This window comes from Lissotriton helveticus, chromosome 7 (assembly GCF_964261635.1).
Source record: "Lissotriton helveticus chromosome 7, aLisHel1.1, whole genome shotgun sequence".
In the NCBI taxonomy this organism is placed as follows: domain Eukaryota; kingdom Metazoa; phylum Chordata; class Amphibia; order Caudata; family Salamandridae; genus Lissotriton; species Lissotriton helveticus.
The window spans coordinates 1762238480-1762258117 of NC_136068.1; positions in this window are offsets into that span (position 1 = coordinate 1762238480).

Below are 19638 nucleotides of genomic sequence, written 5' to 3' on the forward strand. Positions count from 1 at the left end.
ACTTTCTTTGCGTGCTTATTGCTGTGGGGCGCTTACATCGGCACGGCGTTCTCTCCTTCTCGCTTATATTACTTCTCCCCTTTCCTCCCTCCCTTCTCCCCTCTTTTTCTTCTTTAGGTTAGTATAGCGGATGATTATATTCACTGTTGCTATTCCGGTTCCTCCGTTCTGTCTAAAACATGTAACTGGGTGAAAGGTAGACAAGAGACGAACCACGGTGGGTACTGCTCTGATATATGACGTCCATATCCTAATTGATGTAAACTGTTGCTGATGATTATCCATATTGATGCCCTTATGTTTTGCTGTTTGTTTCGTGGCCCGCTATGGGAACTCGGATATCCATAAACTGCAATTGATCCTGCTATACTCCTTATTATAAAATTAACCTTCTTTGATCCTGCTCGATGGCCGTACTTAACCTTTCCAGACTGAACTGATTGCTTCTATATTGTTGGCTGATTCCAGGGCACATCCTTCCGGAGTCATTGGCCTCTCATACTGTGTCGTGGCCGGCCTGACTGGTTGTAGGCCCGTATTTGTATATTCCGTACTGCATAATAAAGGTTTTAAAAAAAAATATATCAAAAAAAAAATATTCACACAACGCAGCACAGCATGCCACCTTGCTGCATGAAAGGTAGAGCGCAGGAATGCGCAGTATTCAACATTCCTGCTCTGTGCCTCCGCTGATGCACAGCCTGCTATCTATTGCCAAAGAAGGAACACTTGCACCATGGTGCAAGGGTACCTGTGTTGTAAACAGGATTGTTTTTGTGCAGGAAACAAAACCTTAGAAATTAGTAAATGTATCCTTGCTACTCCTACCCTGGGGAGGCATAGCATGTTGCTGCATTCCTAGGTCTACCACTAATGATAAATCTGGGAAAGCACCAAAATCCATAAGTGGCTCTAATCCTTTTAATGGCCTCCTGGACCACCACTGCACACACACATAGAGGGGAAGCCGGATGGAATGTTGTTTGGATAGTTTTGTCACATGACTAGTCTGTGTGTCATTGCTTGATGCTCGATTTTGCATAGTGATGGATTTATAGTTCATTAGTTTCCCTGTCCCCATCAATCCACTCACAGGTGTGTTCAATGGGAAGTGACTTGTAATTTCGTTCCTCCTCTTTTGTGAAGAATGAAATTTTAATATGTGTTTAGAGTGAGCTAGGCGTACATGTACGTTGTTCAGGTGTGTGCTTGTAGAATATTTTAGCGGGGTGATGTGTGGTGCTATGCACTGTTTTCCATTGTGATTCAGTTGCAATTCCATAAGTGACTCATGGGTAGGGAGTGACTTTCTTCAAATCTTAGCTGGAGTAGACTTGAGCCTCTTTGGGCTATAATACTATGTTAGTAGATGTGAGTATACCCTTTGTAAACTGTAAGTAACACCTTTTTAAGTTGTGTTTTTATATTTCCACGGCCCACCCTGTGCTCCTTGATTATCCCTGTTCTCCTCCCATGCAATATTAGATATTTGCCATTTACCAATCACCCCCACTTTCCATTTCTATGTTTATACCTCAATTACCCCTTAATAGCAGATTTCAGCTTGGAGAATTCTCCTCACTTGCAGCAGTGAACTATGCACATAAAAGACAGGGTGCCTCATTTACAATATTATGATGAACAGCAGTTCAGAAAGCCTTCCTGCTGCACTGTTGTGCGTTAAAATAAACACAGTAGGAATGCTACCTATCTATAAGATATGGCACATTCCTGTCCTTTACCCCAGCGCTGCCGCACAATGAGCTGCCATGCGGTAAGAAATGTATTTGACCTCATTGTGCCTCTCTAACACCTTTCCTGGGGAGGATTAGTAATCTGATGCATTCCAGGTTTATGAAACCTTGTAAATCTGGGAATGCGGCAGGTTCCATGGATGTTGCTTGGGAACACCCACAGCTACACCCATGGTACGACCCTTTCACGCAGAGTAATGTGTGAAGGGGGAATATTTACAAGGCCATGAACAGTGAAAACAGGGTGGCTTGTAACTATGGGTAGGTAGATTAAAACCCAAGTGTGTCAAAAAAAGTGACACTCCGGTGAAGCAATTGGCTTGTAAATAGGCCCAAGGCAGTTTGAAGGCTGATATCTCTTCACGTAGCTATGTGAATTGCATTTTGAATATGTGTAGTAGTGCTACAGATACTACTCACAATACAAGTAAATACCTCTGTAAATTGGGCCCAGAGTTCATAATTGAAATTATTTTGTAGGTAGTACCCTCTTGAACAAAGATTGTGAAAACAAGAAAGTGATGTTGGGCGAATGTCGATGCGGCCTCGGGACCAACCGACCTCCGGTAAGGCGGAACCAACACTGCCATTACAGTGCGAACGCACATGGTGCGGTCACATACTCCCATTTCCCCAAGGATTTACAGAGGGACACCATCCCCCACAAGATTTCCTGCGCTGTTAGTGAGTTCCATGAGATTTGATAATTGGCTGCATGGTCCTGCTAGAGTTTGCGATTGAGAACACATCATTCAGGCATGGCATCGGACTTCCGGCAGATGTTTTGTGAAAAACACGATTCCGAATGCACAGAATCTACCGTGACTGCAATCTGGAGAAGGTTCGCTCCCACAGCAGAAACAAAACTTTCTTGAAATGACTATTTGGATTTAAAAAAATAACTAAAATTGACATTTAGCTGTTCTCTTTTGTGCATAGAATCCTTTTTTCTTTTTTTTTAAGGAAGTAAGTACCCCAGAGTCTCCAACTTCCTGTGCCTGTCCAGCAGGCTCCTCCCAGTGCTTTGACCATCTCCTGTTCACTTTTAATTTGGATTTGGAGCTGGAAGGACCACTCTTTGTGTCTGCTGCATAATATATCATTGGATTTGGGAACTTTTGAATCTGAGATTTCATAAGTAAGTTGGAAAATTGGTGTTGTTTGTTTGATATGGGCCATGCACCTAGATTTATTAGTACTTTTCATAGTTTTTTATTTATTGCTGTGGGTGGCATTTAGTTTCAGTAAGAGCCTAGTTGTTTCTTTGTAAGTAATTGTTCTGCTTTTATAAAGGAAACATGTTGCAGAGTTCACCACATGTTTGTAAATTAGATTGCAATATTTATTTGATTCACTATGTAGCCCAGGGGTGTGCCAATATGCCCTTAAGCTAGTAGGGCATGGATGGCATTGGATTGAAATACAAAATGTGTGTTGGGGTATTTCACTTTTAGTTCATGTGTGTCAATGGCACCAGAAAAGAAAAAATCCAGGTTACCATTCTCAGCATGTTTAGGTTGGAGGGTCAGTACAAACACAACCACCCAGCAGCACGTTTGTACTATGCAAACCTGGTTAAAATGATAGTGCTGGACCTCCTCCCATTTTTTGTTGTGGAAAGGGTGGGGTTTCTTGAATTTGTGGCAGCCATCTGCCCAAAATTGAAGGTTCCGAGCCGGTCCTATTTCACGACGTGCTGGAATTGCTTGGACAAGCTTTGCAGCAGAGTGCTGTCTACCTGACAACAGACATGTGGACCAGTTGCCAAGCCACTCATTACATGTGCGTCACTGCATACTGGATCTCTTTTGTGGGGGTTAGAGAAAAGATATCTGCAGACTCTCTGAAACATGCAACAATAGCCATGTTCACCATGGAGAAATCTAATACTGCTGCATACATTTTGGAAGGCTTTGACAACAAGGTCTTTGAATGGCTGTGACAAAGAGGGCTTAACATTGGTTTTGCTGCCAAGGACAAAGGCAGTAATATAGTTAAGGCCATGACCAATGGTGGCTATTTCAGGGTATTGTGTTTGGTGCACTCCATTAACATAATTGTTAAAGACTTTCCTAAAAAAGAACAAAGAGTCAGCAACTTACTGACCACCTGCAGATGAATCAGCACACATTTCAGCCATTTAAAGCCCAGAAGCAGCTGAGGATCATTCAAAGTGAAAATAGAATGCCAGTTAAAGCACTCATCCAGGTTGTGCCAACACTTTAGAACTCAACTTATTACGTGCTTGGACGTCTGTTTGAGCAGTACAGACCAATTAATTAATATGTCATGCAAAGAGGGGATGCTACTGTGAAAGGCATGAAAATTGAGATGGACCAATGGGGCCTACTTCAATGCCTGACAGAGATGCTGCTTCCTTTTGAGGTCTTCACACATGAAGTCAGCAAGGAGAACTGTACCATGGGCCAAGCTATCCTATTGTTGCATATGCTACAGGAACAGCTAAAGGAGGTGTCATCAATGTACGGAGGTGTGGAGGAAAATAAAGAAGCACATGAGTTGGTGGAGAGCCTAACCCTTCGCTTATCTGAAAATACAAGAGTGCAAAGAGGCATTGTGTCATCCAACCATTACATTTGTGCCACAATTCCTGATCCACGGTACAAACCATTACTGCACACTTTCATTCCTTATTCAGATGTGGATGTTGTCAACTACAAAACTTGAATAGCCGTGCAAGCCAGTCAGCTAGCAAAAGAACAGCCAGGAATTAGAGGCCCGCTCCTCCAGGACACAAGTACACTGGGGCAGCGTGCTAAAAGTTCAACTTCAGCGCCTGAGGGCAGTGCAGTTGGCTCACAGCAGCCAAAACAAGCACCAACAACAAGAACAGGAGCATCAGCCCCAAAAATCACAACAGTAATGGTTTCTACAGGCAGAACTTAAGTTCAGTGCTGAAGCAAAAGAGGCTGAACAAAGTGGAGCACCCATGACCATCGAGCGGATGGTCCAGGCCTATCTGCATGACCCAACAGAGGCCTACTTTGATCAAAACCCATTGCTGTATTGGTATGGGAAAAGGCGCCAATGGCCAGTGATCAGTAGGCTGGCGATGAACTATCTGGCTTGCCCCGCAGCAAGCGTCTCTGCTGAGCGTGTTTTCCGTGCTGCTGGTGCCATTTTGACAGTGAGAAGGACCAGTCTCTTGCCCCAAAACGTGGAGAGGTTAACCATGATAAAAATGAATCACCACTTTATACCACCGGATTACACCATAGCTGAAGTAACACAGCAGGAAGATTATGACGGCGACTCAAGTCATGGAAGTAGTGTGTAAGGTGACCTACTTCTGGGTGAACCACCAGAGTTTGAAGATGAGCTCTACTTCCCTGACAGGTAGGCTTTCCTTTTCCAGTTACTTTCTTTCTTTCTTTGATGCACAAAAAAATATATATATATAACTAAGGAACATTGTTTACTTGATTATTTGTGTGTGTCACTGTCTTTCTGGTTCATAAATCCATCCCCACCGTCTTACTTTTTTTATTGCCGGACGGAGTTTCAACTGTTTGTAGTCAGTGAAGAAGTAAAGTCTACTCCTGACTCGCCCAAAAGCCATTTCCCTCAAGCGAGACATGGGTTGGAGAATCCAAACAAATGTGTGCCTGCCTCCAATCCTGGGCCCTGGCTATCTATCTATCTATCTATCTATCTATCTATCTATCTATCTATCTATCTATCTATCTATCTATCTATCTATCTATCTATCTATCTATCTATCTATCTATCTATCTATCCTTTCCTAACCTCGAGGGACTGCCGTGGAAGAACAGGTAAATGATGGCATGCATTGCATGCTGAGTGATTGTTAAATGTTTTGAATGTTTATTCTACAAAGTGGCTCAAGTCAATCTTTCCCTTCTTGTTGTTCAATAGCAAAATTGTACTACTACAGGCTGATCCATTGCCTTTTGAGTCAGGAGTGGAAGAGTCTAGAGGACTCACTCAGTTAGACACTGTAGGTATGGACTTAGAGTTGGATACCATACTTGCAGTCAGAGTCAGGTCAGGACTCAGGAGGATCATTGATTTTGATGGAATAACTCAGGGCGTGAGCGTGACTACTTAGAGAAATTCCACCAGAAGAAGATGGACGTTTTCAAATTCACTGAAACCAACTGATTGTGATGATGATGATGACTTTGAAGTGGCCTAAAGGTAAACAACAACACAGACCAGACCTACATATCTGGTAGTGGTGGTGGGCAGCGAGTGTGGTGTGACGGACAGTGGAGCATTGATTTTTTTCATTTTTACTTCATTTGGAAAATGCTATGTTGCTGAATGATTACTATGTATGTGTGCTCAGTGCTGTCTGGCTCAATTCCAAAGCTAAGTGGAGCTTGGGTGGGGTTGGCCTTTTTGTTGGTAACTGCCGGAAACAGAGTCTGATTTAGCCATGCTGCCTCTGAAAGTCTTCTTGTTGCACTCCTTTTGCAGTTCAACTTTTAGTTTTCTCCTTGATTTTTCAATATCCTTTTTGTTTTTCCATCTACAGGACCTTTATCCTTTGCCATACTGGAACAACAACTCATACTTACCATACCAAACCACATCCGACAGGCACCCAAGATTGACGGGCAAACAGTCCAATAGGAATGCGGAGATGCAACTCCCAATGTATACAGTATCTTTTTTTTCTCTTCAATCATAACGACTGTGTGTGTTGTTTATGTTTGCTTTTTTTACTTTTAACTGTATTTGCTATCTTTCTAAGCCCGGTATAACCTCTTCGATGCGTTGGACGGTCACGGTGAGCTTGTGCGGAGGACGGCCGAGGGCCGTCCATTCCGCGCACGTGTGGAATTCTTCTGCACCACAGGAGAAATCCAGCCGCGTTGAAGTAGTTAACAGAACAACATAAATATAATATATGTAACTTGGGTCTTTCTGGGTGTAGATGGGACAGTTGTATAATTAATATATTGCCCTCTAATAGTCTAGTACCACTCATCATCATACCTGAATTTCCTTTTCCTCCTATAACAGATTTATGATGGTTGGCAGACAAGATGAGTGTTGTCCATGTGTAGTGTTTGTCTTTGTCAAACCTTTCCCTCAAATCCCCTTCCCAACCATTCATCAAACCCCTGCCCCTCTTCCCCCAGGCTGTGTGACTTACTGGAGGAAGAGGTGTGGCGCCGCGGCCAGGGCGACTGACTCCGGAATCTGGGGATCACGGTTCGATCCCCGGCACCGGCGGCAGATTAGCCCAGCACCATGTGACTCTGGGCAATAGCTTGCTTAATCTTCCCGACGGCCCCCAGCGCCTAGAGACCCTTACGGGTGATTGTGCGCTTTACAAATGTGGATTTATTACTGAGGTGTGACTTAACAATTTACACCTTTAATTGCTCACACACTTGGTGGGGCGGATGTGGTAAAAGCAACACAACTCAGTGCAGGGTGAGGAGGATCTTATCCATAAGCTAATATAGCCCACACTGGCTGTATATATTATATTAGAAGAACATTTCATTTCCAGCATCATCGTTCAGGCACTTTATTAATTTGCGTTCAGGCACTTTATTAATTTGCGTCTAAGGTTAAGTTTGTCCACTTCATACAGTTCATAGTAGCTTTACATTGTTCTGATGAATTACATTTTTCATTACTTATCATACTCTTTTCTTGTGTCTGAGACTGAGTCAGTTCTAGTAGTCTAGTCTCTGATGACTGTCATCAACCTTGCATATAATTACAGCATTAACCTAGTGTTTTAAATTTCAATTTGTTAACTTCCCTTTCGATGCATAGTCTCCACTCTCTGAGTAGTTATCCTACAGTTCTAGTTCACCTAGGAGGGAGTGGGACCTCGCTTTAGTTCTGATGAGTTTGCCTTCAATATCAAACAAAACGCTAGCAATGCATGGCACCGTGGGAAACCATGTAGCCCTCGCTTCATCAAATCAGGTAAGAGAAGTGAACTTTGGTTGATTGATCATTGTTGAACCACAATCATTCTATACAATGGTAATTCACCCCCACCTCCTTCAAGTCCTTAGGGGTTAATAATATATATTAGCAGAGTAGACTGCAGAGGCTAGGAGGAGAGAGTAGTAGGAAAAGGGAGGGTACCGCATCACTATTTTGCTTACACTTTCAACAATTTCTTTAAACTGGCTGTGTCAAAGGCAGCAGTGAGAAGTACAACAAACAATCAATAATAACCCCACCACCTTTTTTAAAAAATCATTCATAATCATAACATGTAAAACTATGAAAGGTTTATTCCCTGAACAAATCTAAAACAAACCCACATTGGCCCACCCGTCACCCTAACCCCAACCAATGTCGTAGTAGTGTCCAAGAAATATCCATAAATAAAGAAAAACCCAACAATCCCCCAACTCCCACCCAGCCACCCAAAAACAGATTGAAAAAGGGGCTGAAGACTAGAGAGCACTAATGGTGGTTTAGGAGCATCTGGAGGTGTCTGTCACTCTGTTCCTGCCTGGCTTTAACATCTGCCAGCCTTCACATGATGAGGCGCTCAAACCAGACGAAATAAGGGGGAGCAGCAGTTCTGGTGGAATGATAGCGGTGCCGGCAGGCACCCATTGGACCACGGCAATGGTGTGATGGGGTGGTTGTTGTGGCCTGGCTGAGGCCCAGGGCATCTGCAGCAGCTTCTGCCTCAATCTCCAAGGCCACCAGCTGCTGGTACTCAGACCTGATGGCCTCCATTATCTGCTGCTTGGACTGGGCTGCAATCTCCTGCCTGCTTGGTGTTTTTGGAGCAGCAGGAGTAGCTGGATATCAAGAAAGAACAAGCAATTCCAATTAAATAGGTCTCACATTTTTTCAGAGTTAGAGCTATTGGCGTTGTAATGGAAATATATTTTACTGATGAAGATTATTTGTTTAGCATCTTAGAAGTGCCCTTAAGTAATGTCTTAGGGCTGCCAAGTGCTGCAGCTGAATCGTAAGATATTATGGCACAAAAAGGCCAGTATATCTCGTTCCTTGCCTGCCAGAACACCAAGTCTAATAACACAGCACAAGCTTGGTCTCTGCGTACACACCAATACCACTATACTGGCCCAAGGTAGTATGATTGTTGTCCAGTTTTTTCAGAACAACTTCTGCTTTGATAGGAAATAGATAGACTGCCCAATTCACTGGGACTTTCCTGGTATGAAAATGTGGTACAGTGGGAAAACGTAGATTACTCCTGTTCAAGAGTTCTATGCTTTCTTTTGTTTGTGGCAGGATGTACAGCAAGACCTGTTTTTCATTCTATAGCTGATAACTTTGCGAATATAGAGTAAACCAGTTAATAGCTAAGAAAAGCATTTGGTTTTGCACATCGTACAGAAAGCAGGTGTAATGATAATGCAACAGACATCAAGGTTTTGTTGATTGTAGGCAAACCCTGTATGTGGCACTAGTTAATGTTAAAAGCAAGACTAGCTCCGGGACTGACAAATAACACTGAAGTGTGGCTAGTGTTTACTTGCCTGGTCCATGCCTTCCATTTCCATGATGTAAAAGTGCAACATATTCTGGAAGTGCTCTTGAGCTTGATGATCGAGCTGCAGGAGCCCCAAAGCCGCAGCAGGACAATGCCATCCTCAAAGCCCTTGTAGATCACGTCTACCATCCTCCTGGACCGTGGGCCTGGTGAGACAGCAAAGAAAGGGTGTAAAGTGATTCAAAAGTAGAACAACCAGGAAAATGACTCGCCATAGGCACTAGCCTGTCAAGGACTTATAATAACTGATATTTCACACAGTACTAATCACCAAAATTTCAAGGCACCTAGGGCACGTATTACAACTACAGTTTATTAAAAAAAGATTGCAAATGAGCAGCAATAAAACAATCCTCAAAAATCCAACCATTTAAATCAAAACATGAATATGTGCCTGGTATTTCCAGGAATTACATTTTTTATGAAAACCCCAATAGGGCATGGAAACATTAAACACTATTTAGACATTGTGCATGCTTTTAAACATAAAAAAACTGTAAAAATATGATACATAATGCTTGTACTTTCAACTGTCCAAATAATTTCTGAAGTAGCTTATGCTCGCTCAATTCCTTTTTTTTTTTTTTCCAGACCTCATGGAATTAACGTTAAATTTCAGGCAGACTAGAGGTAACCCTTGAATCGCCTGAATAGGTCAGTTTCTAGGTAAGAAATCATTTTTGGCTCTCCTGAGCAACCTGTCTTTAGCAGCCTTAAAAGGCAGTAACGACTTGCGGAGTAATGGCATGCGTTGTCACAACGCGGTCGTTGTTACAACCGCGTTGTGACAGCATGCGGAATATTGACATGCGGATTCAAGAGGCATATTTGCCGTGACTGCTGGCCCCGGTACTGGTGGTCGGTGCAGCTAGAAAAAAAAGATTACTCATTTCTTAGATGCCAGATACACCTCCCGCTAAATAATTGTATTATAGCAAAATAAAAAAACACCACACACATCATTCACTACAATTTGGATACATTACAATTGTTTTTATATATAAAGCCTGAAGTCAAGACAAGAGACAAGCTGTTAAGGAGTGGCTGGAGCTACTGATTGATGAATCTGATGTTTTGAGAAAAAAATAGCATTAGGACTTGGTTGGCAAATTCAATGGGGCCGTCCTCCTTGTACCTCCTTGTACTTCCTCCCAAGACATGTTGCACATTGATCAGTTTACCAACTGCTGCTAATAATACTAGGCCTAGCTAATAAGAAGGCACACCTTTGGGGTGTCCAACGTTACCATTGCAACTCTCTTGTTTTAGTGATTGAGCCTTCTCAACATCCATGCATAGAATACCTTACTTGGGCAATAGTCATGCAATCTGCACAGCAGAGGAGTAGTAGTAGTAGTAGTATGTGACCAATGGGTTCTCTGAGTCTTATAGTACCACCACTAGTCAGTCCACAACAGGGTAAAGGGAAAGCTGACTAAAAATAAGAAAGAAAGAAAGCTACAGACAGACTAGTAACTAGAGACAGTTTGATGCAAAGTAGAGAAACTTGAAACATTCTAAATAAGTAAATTTGATAATTCAGGAATAACAAGAATAGATCGAAGAGGATATAGAAAAATAATATATAACTGGTAGATGGCAATGCCACATTATTCAAAAAGGAGCCAAAAGAAGAGGGGAATAAATATATTATTGGAAACAACACCAGGAGGACTTACTGGAGCCAGCAGAGCCATTGGCCGAGGAACTTTGGGAGACACCTCCAGTTCCCGGACCCTCACCCACCTCAGCCCTCTTCTTGCCCCTAGTTGCTGATGTAAAACATAAAGACAAAAAAAGATTAGTGGTAATAAATAATGCCTCCTGAAAATAAATTTTGACAGGTAAAGGCAATCGCAATGACATTTAACTTTTCTAAATCAGAACAACTAACAGTCAAATATCGCGGACCTTCCTACCCTATTTAAAATTTACGAAACCTACCTACCTAGTCCACTCCTATTCCAAATTTAGTAATCTGCATTTTGGAATTACTAATAATAAATTGCAACAAATTATGTTTGCTTCTTCTCAAATCTCATTCGCAATCTCTCAGTATCAAATCACCCCCCTTTGACGGGCTAATGCACTAATCACTATTGGCCTTATTATAATGATTACAACGATGTCGGCCAGACGCCACTGCGATTCTGAAGCCACCAAACCTTAGGTCAGTGCCGCGGTCACCCATAGGCCATAAGGGGGTCGCACATATCCATTTGTCAATGAAAGCTTGTGTGGCAGGCAAAAAAGGCCTGCAGCACAAGCTTCCATTGAAAAATGGATGCTGTTGTTCACAAACATCCCTGCACCATCCATGTGGCATGCAACGTGCGGTTACAAAATTACAAATAACTAATTACAGAACGTCTTACATAATTATCACATCAGACCAAGCAAGCGGCAATAAATACGATTCGATAACTAGGTTAGGTGGGTAGTGCCAAGTAAGCTAAGCTCCTGTCTAGAATAACAGACTATTACATAATATTTGAAAACTTTATTCCCATTCATGTGAGCTGCATGCTTGCATTTATTTGGGGAAAAATATTAACTATAGCATAGAACACACAAGTAATAATAAAAATTAATAATTTAAATAACACTCACCTAGCCCTAACGTCAAATCCTAGCAGGTCCAGCAGGTCCTGCTCACGGACCAGGATGTCAGAACAGCGGTGCGCCAACTGCTGATGGGTGCGCCGGACCCCAGAGCAGCAGTAAACTGCCCAGTGCACCCTCGTCCAGCGCTGCTGGTGCTCCCGCATTTTGTGCCCAGACCTAGGCCTGCCGCCTGCTGCCAGGGTGGAGGGGAGGTGGGGCTGGATATAAAAAAAATGTGCTGCCACCTCCACATTCGAAAACAGGGCACAGGGCTGCACCCCTGCCTGGCACCACCTTCCGCAAGGAGGGCAGCTCCGCCTTTGGTGTGCCCTTATCTGCCATGGGGCTGGGGGGAAACTGAGAAAAAAAAGAAACAGAAAAAAAAGAAGCAAGGACTGGGTAATAAGGGAGTAGGAAAGCTAAAAAATAGAAATGCTCAAAACTCAACAAAAACACACAGTAAAGTAGAAAAAAAACAAAAGTACACACTTAGAAAGACAAAAGGTAAAATAAATCAAAAAGTTTTAGAAAGCAAGTATTACAAAGATTGAATACGGATGGACATTTTTTTTATTTAGAAGTTAGTTTATTCGTGTTATGGCTGCCTTTGCCTTTTGAATGGCTGAGTTACCTAGAATATGGTAAGAAAATAATCTCATTCAATGGCAGGTCAAGATAATCCTAGATGTCTGAAAATGTTAACATGGAATGTTAACGGGCTGAAGGTGATACCAAGAAGGAGAAGGATACTGGAGTATCTGAAGTTGTGTGATTCAGGTGTTATTTTTATTCAAGAAACCCATCTTTTAAAAGAAGAATGGTTGGAAATTTTAAAAAGCCAAACATGGATAGAGCATTGCATATGCACCACTCAAGCAGTCACAGTAAAAGGGGTGGCAATCTTGTTTAAAAAATCTTCTCAATGAATTTTAGGTGAAACTCTGGTAGATTTATTAGGTACATGGGTAATTGCAAAGGCAAAGATCCAAAGAATTTAACTTGCATTTGTTGAATATTACGGTCCAAACCTGGATGATGCCACTCCCCTAAATACACTATTTTTACATTTAATTGATTTAAATTAACCTATCATCATGGGGGGGGATTTCAATGTAGTCCTTGACCTTGCTCAGGACACAACTTCTAAGAGAGCGGCTGTTACTGTCCCTAAAATGAGAGCGTCCCTAAGGCATATAATCCAGGACTTGGGTCTTGTTGATATTTGGACCCTTAAGGGCGTAAAGACGGGGGCAGAATCAGGTAAATACACTTTTTACAATAAAAAACATGTTTACCGATCGAGGATAGACTTTTTTTTGGTAGCAGTTGCCATCAGTAATCAAATCAAATCAAATCATATTTATTCGGTTTCCAGTTTACGAAAGCCATAAAAGTACATAAAAACACATTAAATATTTTTAAAAAAAACATACGTTCATTTTATATCAAAACAGTGCCTTAAAAAGCGTTTTTAGAAGTCCATTTTAAGCAAAATACTCAGTCAGATTTCATAAGTTCGTTCGGTGCCTGATGCATAGTTTCAGATACTGTGCCACAGATTTTGTCATCAAATTATTTTCCAAGAATTACAGCGCCAAATAGGCGGGGCGGCATTTTCGAATTTTTAAGACTTTTAATAGTGGTATTATCCACCTCCTGCGTAGTGGCGTATAAAATTTGCAAAAAAAAAGGACGTGCATTGTAGACTGTGGGGACATTAGGTCACAGGGACACACAGAAATATTATGTGTCCAATCGTTCTGAGTGGGGAATAAAACCATATAATGGTATAAATTAAACCTAAAACGAGTAAGTAAAAGTTTTTCATACTGTGATAAGTCGTACTGCAAATATGGTTGGATGGTTGGAACCAACTGTACTAATAGACATTGTTGGACTGATGGCTTCCCTATTTCACTCAACATCCGTAGTTGAGATAGGTGCGACAGACAAAGTGTTTTTAGTTCTTTTTTTGATATGTCTGTTACTGACAGTGGGTCATCAAAGAATCTTGGAAGACCAATGTCTATAAAAAAAGATTTCACATAGACCAGCCATTTTATCTTTGTCATGTTGTCTAGTTTCATGCAATCCGAAATTATTGTTCTTGTGAGCTGGCACTCGTCCGTTGCCCATATTCTGCGCCACAGCATAATTGGTTGGATCTTGATGATGTCGGTGATATGATCCATCCCCAGTTCGAGATGGCATCCGAATGTGGTTGTGCTTTTTGGCACAGCCAATAAAAATCTTAGAAAAGAGTTTTCGACTTTTTGTAATTGTTCTACATTTGTCGTTCCCCAAACTCCTGCGCCGAAGGTGGCTGTGCTACTGCATTTTGCATTATATATCTTGATCATCTCGGTAGGAGGTCTTTTACCCAGACGAAGAGAGAAGGCCTTTAAAGCGCCGACTGTTCTTATAAGGGACAGTTTTCGGGAATTGATGGTTTCTTTCCAGTTAAATGCCTCGTCAATGGTGATGCCTAGATAGGGGTACGTATTTGTTCTTTCAAGGGGAAGATTGTTCACATAAATTTTCTTTACTTTTTTCCCCTTGGTACCAGCGTGCATCACATATGTTTTCCTTATATTGATTTTTAAATTTAGACTGGTCATAAAGGTGCAATAGTTATTTAAGGCCCGTTGAAGGTGGACTGGAGTTCGGGCTAAAATGACCGCGTCGTCGGCATATAATAATGCTGGAATCTGCCGACGACCGGCTTCTGGGAAATCTGTTACATCCTTTAACATTGCAGCCTCAAGACCATTAGTATAAAGCGTGAATAGGAAAGGGGCCAGCACGCACCCTTGTCTGACCCCCTTCCGTATTGGAAAACTGTTGGTTAGTTGTCCGGCTGTCCCAAATCTGACCTTTCCCGTGGCTCCAGTATATAGTTCACGAAGAAAGTCAACTATTGGTGGTTCGATCCCCATTTGCAGCATTATTGTCCAGAGTTTTGAATGTACCACGCAGTCAAACGCCGCTGTAAGGTCGACGTAAACCATGTGTAAACAAGATCTTTTTGCAGTTACATATTTTCCGGCCAATAGTGTTAGATTTAGGACTTGATCCACTGTACTCAGTCCTGCCCTAAATCCGTATTGTAGGTCTGAAAGTACCCCATGTTCTTTCGACCACTCCTGGAGACGATCGAGGAGTATGCGTCCTGCCATTTTTCCGATCGAGTCCAGGAGGGAAATGGGACGGTAACAGGACGGGCTGTCTCTGTTCCCTTTCTTAAAAATGGGGACTAATATCGATGTAGAACAAGTATCTGGGATATCAATGTCCTTTGCTGCATTTAATACTTTAGTTAGAAGGGGAGACCATAGGTCAGGTAGAAATTTATAAAGGTCCATGGGAACTGAGTCTGGTCCTGGTGCTTTGCCAGTTTTAGCGGTCTTTATAGCCTTAGTCGTTTCATTGATATTAAAATGCATTGCTAGTGGATATTTCACTGACGGGAGAGGATCCAGGGAGAATGAGTCTGTAGGTTTGGCCTCTCTGAAAACCCCTGAAAAGTGTTGCACCCAGTCCGCTGCACTTATGGCAACATCCAAAGAAGGGTCGTCATTGTTTTCTGATAAGAAAGGGGTTTTGACTATCTCCCAAAAAGCAGCGCTATCTTTTAGAGTACTGCTTTTTAGTAGTTGGGTCCAGAGGTTTGCTTTAATGTCCTTTTTTCTTTGTTTGATAGCCTGCGTGTAGACCTTCCTTAATTTAATTACCTGTTCTCTGTTTCTTTCATTTTTGGCTAGAGCCCTCTTTAACTCGGAGTAAGCTTTTGTGCATTTCGTATTAAACCATCCCTTTTTTGTTGTCTTATTTTGTTTGTTGGGCTTGGTTAATTCGTTTCTTATGTTTTTCACGATTTCGTTGTAATTAATCATGATCTCTTTTGGGGTTGTAGAGGGGTCGAGGCACTTGTCGATTTCATTTCTACATTTATTGATTATTCTTTTGCTGATAGTTTCCTGGTCTATTTTGCCCCATTTGAGGGTATAGCCGTTTAGTCTGTCCAATCTTAATGCTTCTTGGTGGAACATGCCAGGATAGACTTTATCTGTTTTCTTTCTATGGTTGGGTTCTTGATACATCAGTCTGAGTGGAAAATGGTCACTGAGTGCGTTGTTGTGCACCTCGAAGGTCTTGATGCGTGTGGCTTTGTTGATAGATACTAATATATAATCTATTACGGTTTCATGACCCCTTCCATGAAAGGTTGGAGTGAAGTGGGTTATGGGCGTCATTATCATATTGGCAAAACCTATGTCTAATTCGGACATAATGGCCTGCATGTTGTTACCTTCTGCGGTGTGGGAGAAGTGAGTTAGGCAGTTTCCTTGTTCGTCTGAGATCCCACAGATAGAGGAGTCGCTTTTGTTACATATACGAAGGTTGAAATCTCCTCCCCAAATTATTGTATGTGAGTCCTTCGCATGTTTTGTTTTAAGATCGTTAGTCTCGTTGGCGATTTCAGTTAAGGCCTTGGACAGCTCCGTTAAGCTCATATTGTTGTAGAAGTTTATAATAGTATAAACCTCTTGATTGATTCCTTGGATGTTAATAATCTGAAAGTTTTGATGAAGAATTACAGGAGTTATTACACGGCATGGCCAGAGATTGGAAATGTATACAATTAGTCCTCCTCTGCTTCTCCCTGAGTTAGATCTTATTGCTTGGGAGAAGTATGTTTTATATCCCAGAAGATGGATTGGTTCATTGAGCCACGTCTCCTGAAGACAGATTACATCATTCGAATCAGCCAGTTCTATAAAGCTTTTTTCGGAGTGTTTAGTTGCTAGTCCCGCTACATTCCAGAATAACACACTCCTATCTCTGATAACAACCGGTGGTGTTGTCTGAACAATGTTTTTTTCAGATTGGATGAGTTGTGTATCAGGATTCGAGTTTACAGAGGTTACCTGCGCCTTTGGGGCGATTTGTAACGCTGTCAGGGATCTGGTATGAGCCTTAGGATGACGTTGAGGGTCTTGTATCTGATTTACCATGTTTTGAGTTTTTATCATTGCTGTGGGTTCATATAACCAAGTTTTTGTTACAAGATGTTCTTTATTAGAAGTCCTGTTTTTAGGGTAATTAGCTAAGTTGTTTGATAGGACTCTTTTATTGGACAGAGGGGTCATAGTATGGGTCTGTACTGGTGGTCAGTCGACCATCTCTAAACAGCTATAGCTGTTGAAAGTTGGTATCCCGCCCCATGGTTCTCTATGTGGTATTTGCTGTACCCTCCTGCCGTATATGTTCCAATCACCCCGATCTTTGTAATCGTGCCCCCAATCTCCCTGATGCCAACTCCTTTGGTTGTTTCCATAGCCCCGATCTCCTTGATGCCAGCTTCTCTGTCCATGATCAGGGTGGTTCCAGGACCAGTTTGAGGGCCAGTTCGGGTCCTCAGGATGATGGCCCAGTCGAGGGTAAAAGAAGAATAGACGTTTTACGTTTATTCCTCCGCTGTTATCCGGTGAGTCCCATGAGCATATATAATCCACAGCACGGGGATTTTCAAAATTTACTATTATGCAATCACCGGAGATTGTTTTCGGTTGGTAGCCTATCCATGAGGCCCTTCTCACCGTAGTGATTCTGGTAATGTTGTTAGGGTGATTAGGTCTGTTGATATTCAACCAGTAGCGTGTTTTATTTAATAAGGACCAAGTTGGTTTGTCTGTGTCGTTGCCTAGTTCTGGGACCCCTGTTAAGATGGCTACATAAGGGGCTGCCTCCGGTGGGAGGTTTGCTGGTTTAGTCCATCTTTTTTTTGACCGTTCTAATTTATTATTGTTCCTCTGTGTCTGATCATGCTGGGGGGTATTTGGTACAGGTGGTCTAGAGGGAGTATTTCCTGGGGGAACTTTTGCTGGGGGGACGTTTGCTGGAGGAACATTTACTGGCGGGTGGTTTTGTACTCCTGTGGCTATTGTAAGGGGTTCTTTAGAGGTCTTTGTATTTGATGAGTGAGTTCGGTTGTTTGAATTTTTCTCTGACTCTCCTAATTTTGTAGGTGGGGGATTTATTAAGGCCATTTTGCTAACTGGTTGTTTTGATTTATTAGCGGCCTTTACGTTACCGTCCGGGGCTTTAGGTCCAGACGAGTTTGAGAGATCTTGAATTCTTAGGTTTGGAGTTTTTTTTGAGGTAGCAATTAATATCGCTACTTGCTTCTCTATGATTTCTAAGCTTTTTTGGATGGGTTGTAGCTGATATTTGACTATTTCAGCTATTTCTTTTAGCAAAGAGGATTGTGTCTTGACATTATTGAGGTTTCTTGCTGAAGGTGGAACTAGGTTTTCTTGATGGGTCTGATTGGAATTGACTCCATCGTTATGTTCTTCAATTATAAGTAGGTCAGGATTAGTATTGCTGTTGGCTTCAGTAGCTACTGTAGATTTGATGTTATATTGACTTTGATCACAGTTTAAGTCACAAAGTTTAAAATGTGGGTCGAGTTCAGAGTTTGTAGCCACTATGTCTGTAGGGTTTTTTAAGTGTATTTTTTTTTGTTGCGGATGTTTCGGGATTGCTCCTTCCCTAATCCCTCTTATTTCAGTCTGTGTGGGTTCGTTTTGTGATGGCTGCAGACTTGCAAAGATATCGGGGGTTTGCTCAAGACCCTGAGTCAGTTGTGAGTCTGACAGTTGTGAAGATACTGATAGATCAACGGAATTCGGAATTGCGTGTATGTCCGCATGTGTTTCCAGCGTAATGATATTTTGTGGTAAGACATTTGGTGTTCTCGCTTGTGCCAACATACCCATTGACGAGCGTCTTGCTTGATCTAATTCATATGAAACTCGTCGATCGATCAACATTACAGTTTGGTCGATGGTTTGATTCACTTTGGTGATGAATTGATCGATGGGGCCTACAGTGCTCGCCATATTTTTAAGCGTTTTGCTCCTGGAGCCCCTTGTAGTCATTATGTATATATTGGACAAACAGCTGACAGATTACGGTTTGCTCAGGATTATGGTCGCGGGTAGTATATGATCCCACACTGAGCTGCATACAATTCCTTTATTGGAGATTTACCTTATGATGGATGTTAGGGGAGAGGGCCCAGCCCAGTCTTCTCCGGTCTATGACGGGCTAGGACGGGCCCACCCTTGGCCCAGGCTTTGCCCAGCGTCCCGCTCGCGTCCTGCGAGGGGGAGCAGTGAGGAGCTTTATGCGCCTCCTGGCGCGGCGTGATGAGGGTGGGGCTGGAGACCTCGAGGGCTGCCAGGAGTTGTAGGCAGCCCCTCGCCTCACTCCGCTCGGCGGCCCCGCTGTCAGGTGTCAAGAAACAGCAGGGCGGCGGGAGGCTGGCGGTGATGAGTCTCAACAGCCCGGGGGAAAGATTGTTTTTGAATTCTCCTTTGGGCGCTGTGCAGGTAGTGATTCCAACCAATGCGGGCAAAACAGCGTGTCACCGCTCGCTGCAGCAGTGAGGAGCTTTATGCGCCTCCTGGCGCGGCGTGATGAGGGTGGGGCTGGAGACCTCGAGGGCTGCCGGGAGTTGTAGGCAGCCCCTCGCCTCACTCCGCTCGGCGGCCCCGCTGTCAGGTGTCAAGAAACAGCAGGGCGGCGGGAGGCTGGCGGTGATGAGTCTCAACAGCCCCGGGGAAAGATTGTTTTTGAATTCTCCTTTGGGCGCTGTGCAGGTAGTGATTCCAACCAATGCGGGCAAAACAGCGTAATCATATCAAGAGTGTCTCCCATATTCCGGAGCATCTATCTAACCATTCAGCAGTTTCACTCCAATTTCTGGTAAAAGATAAG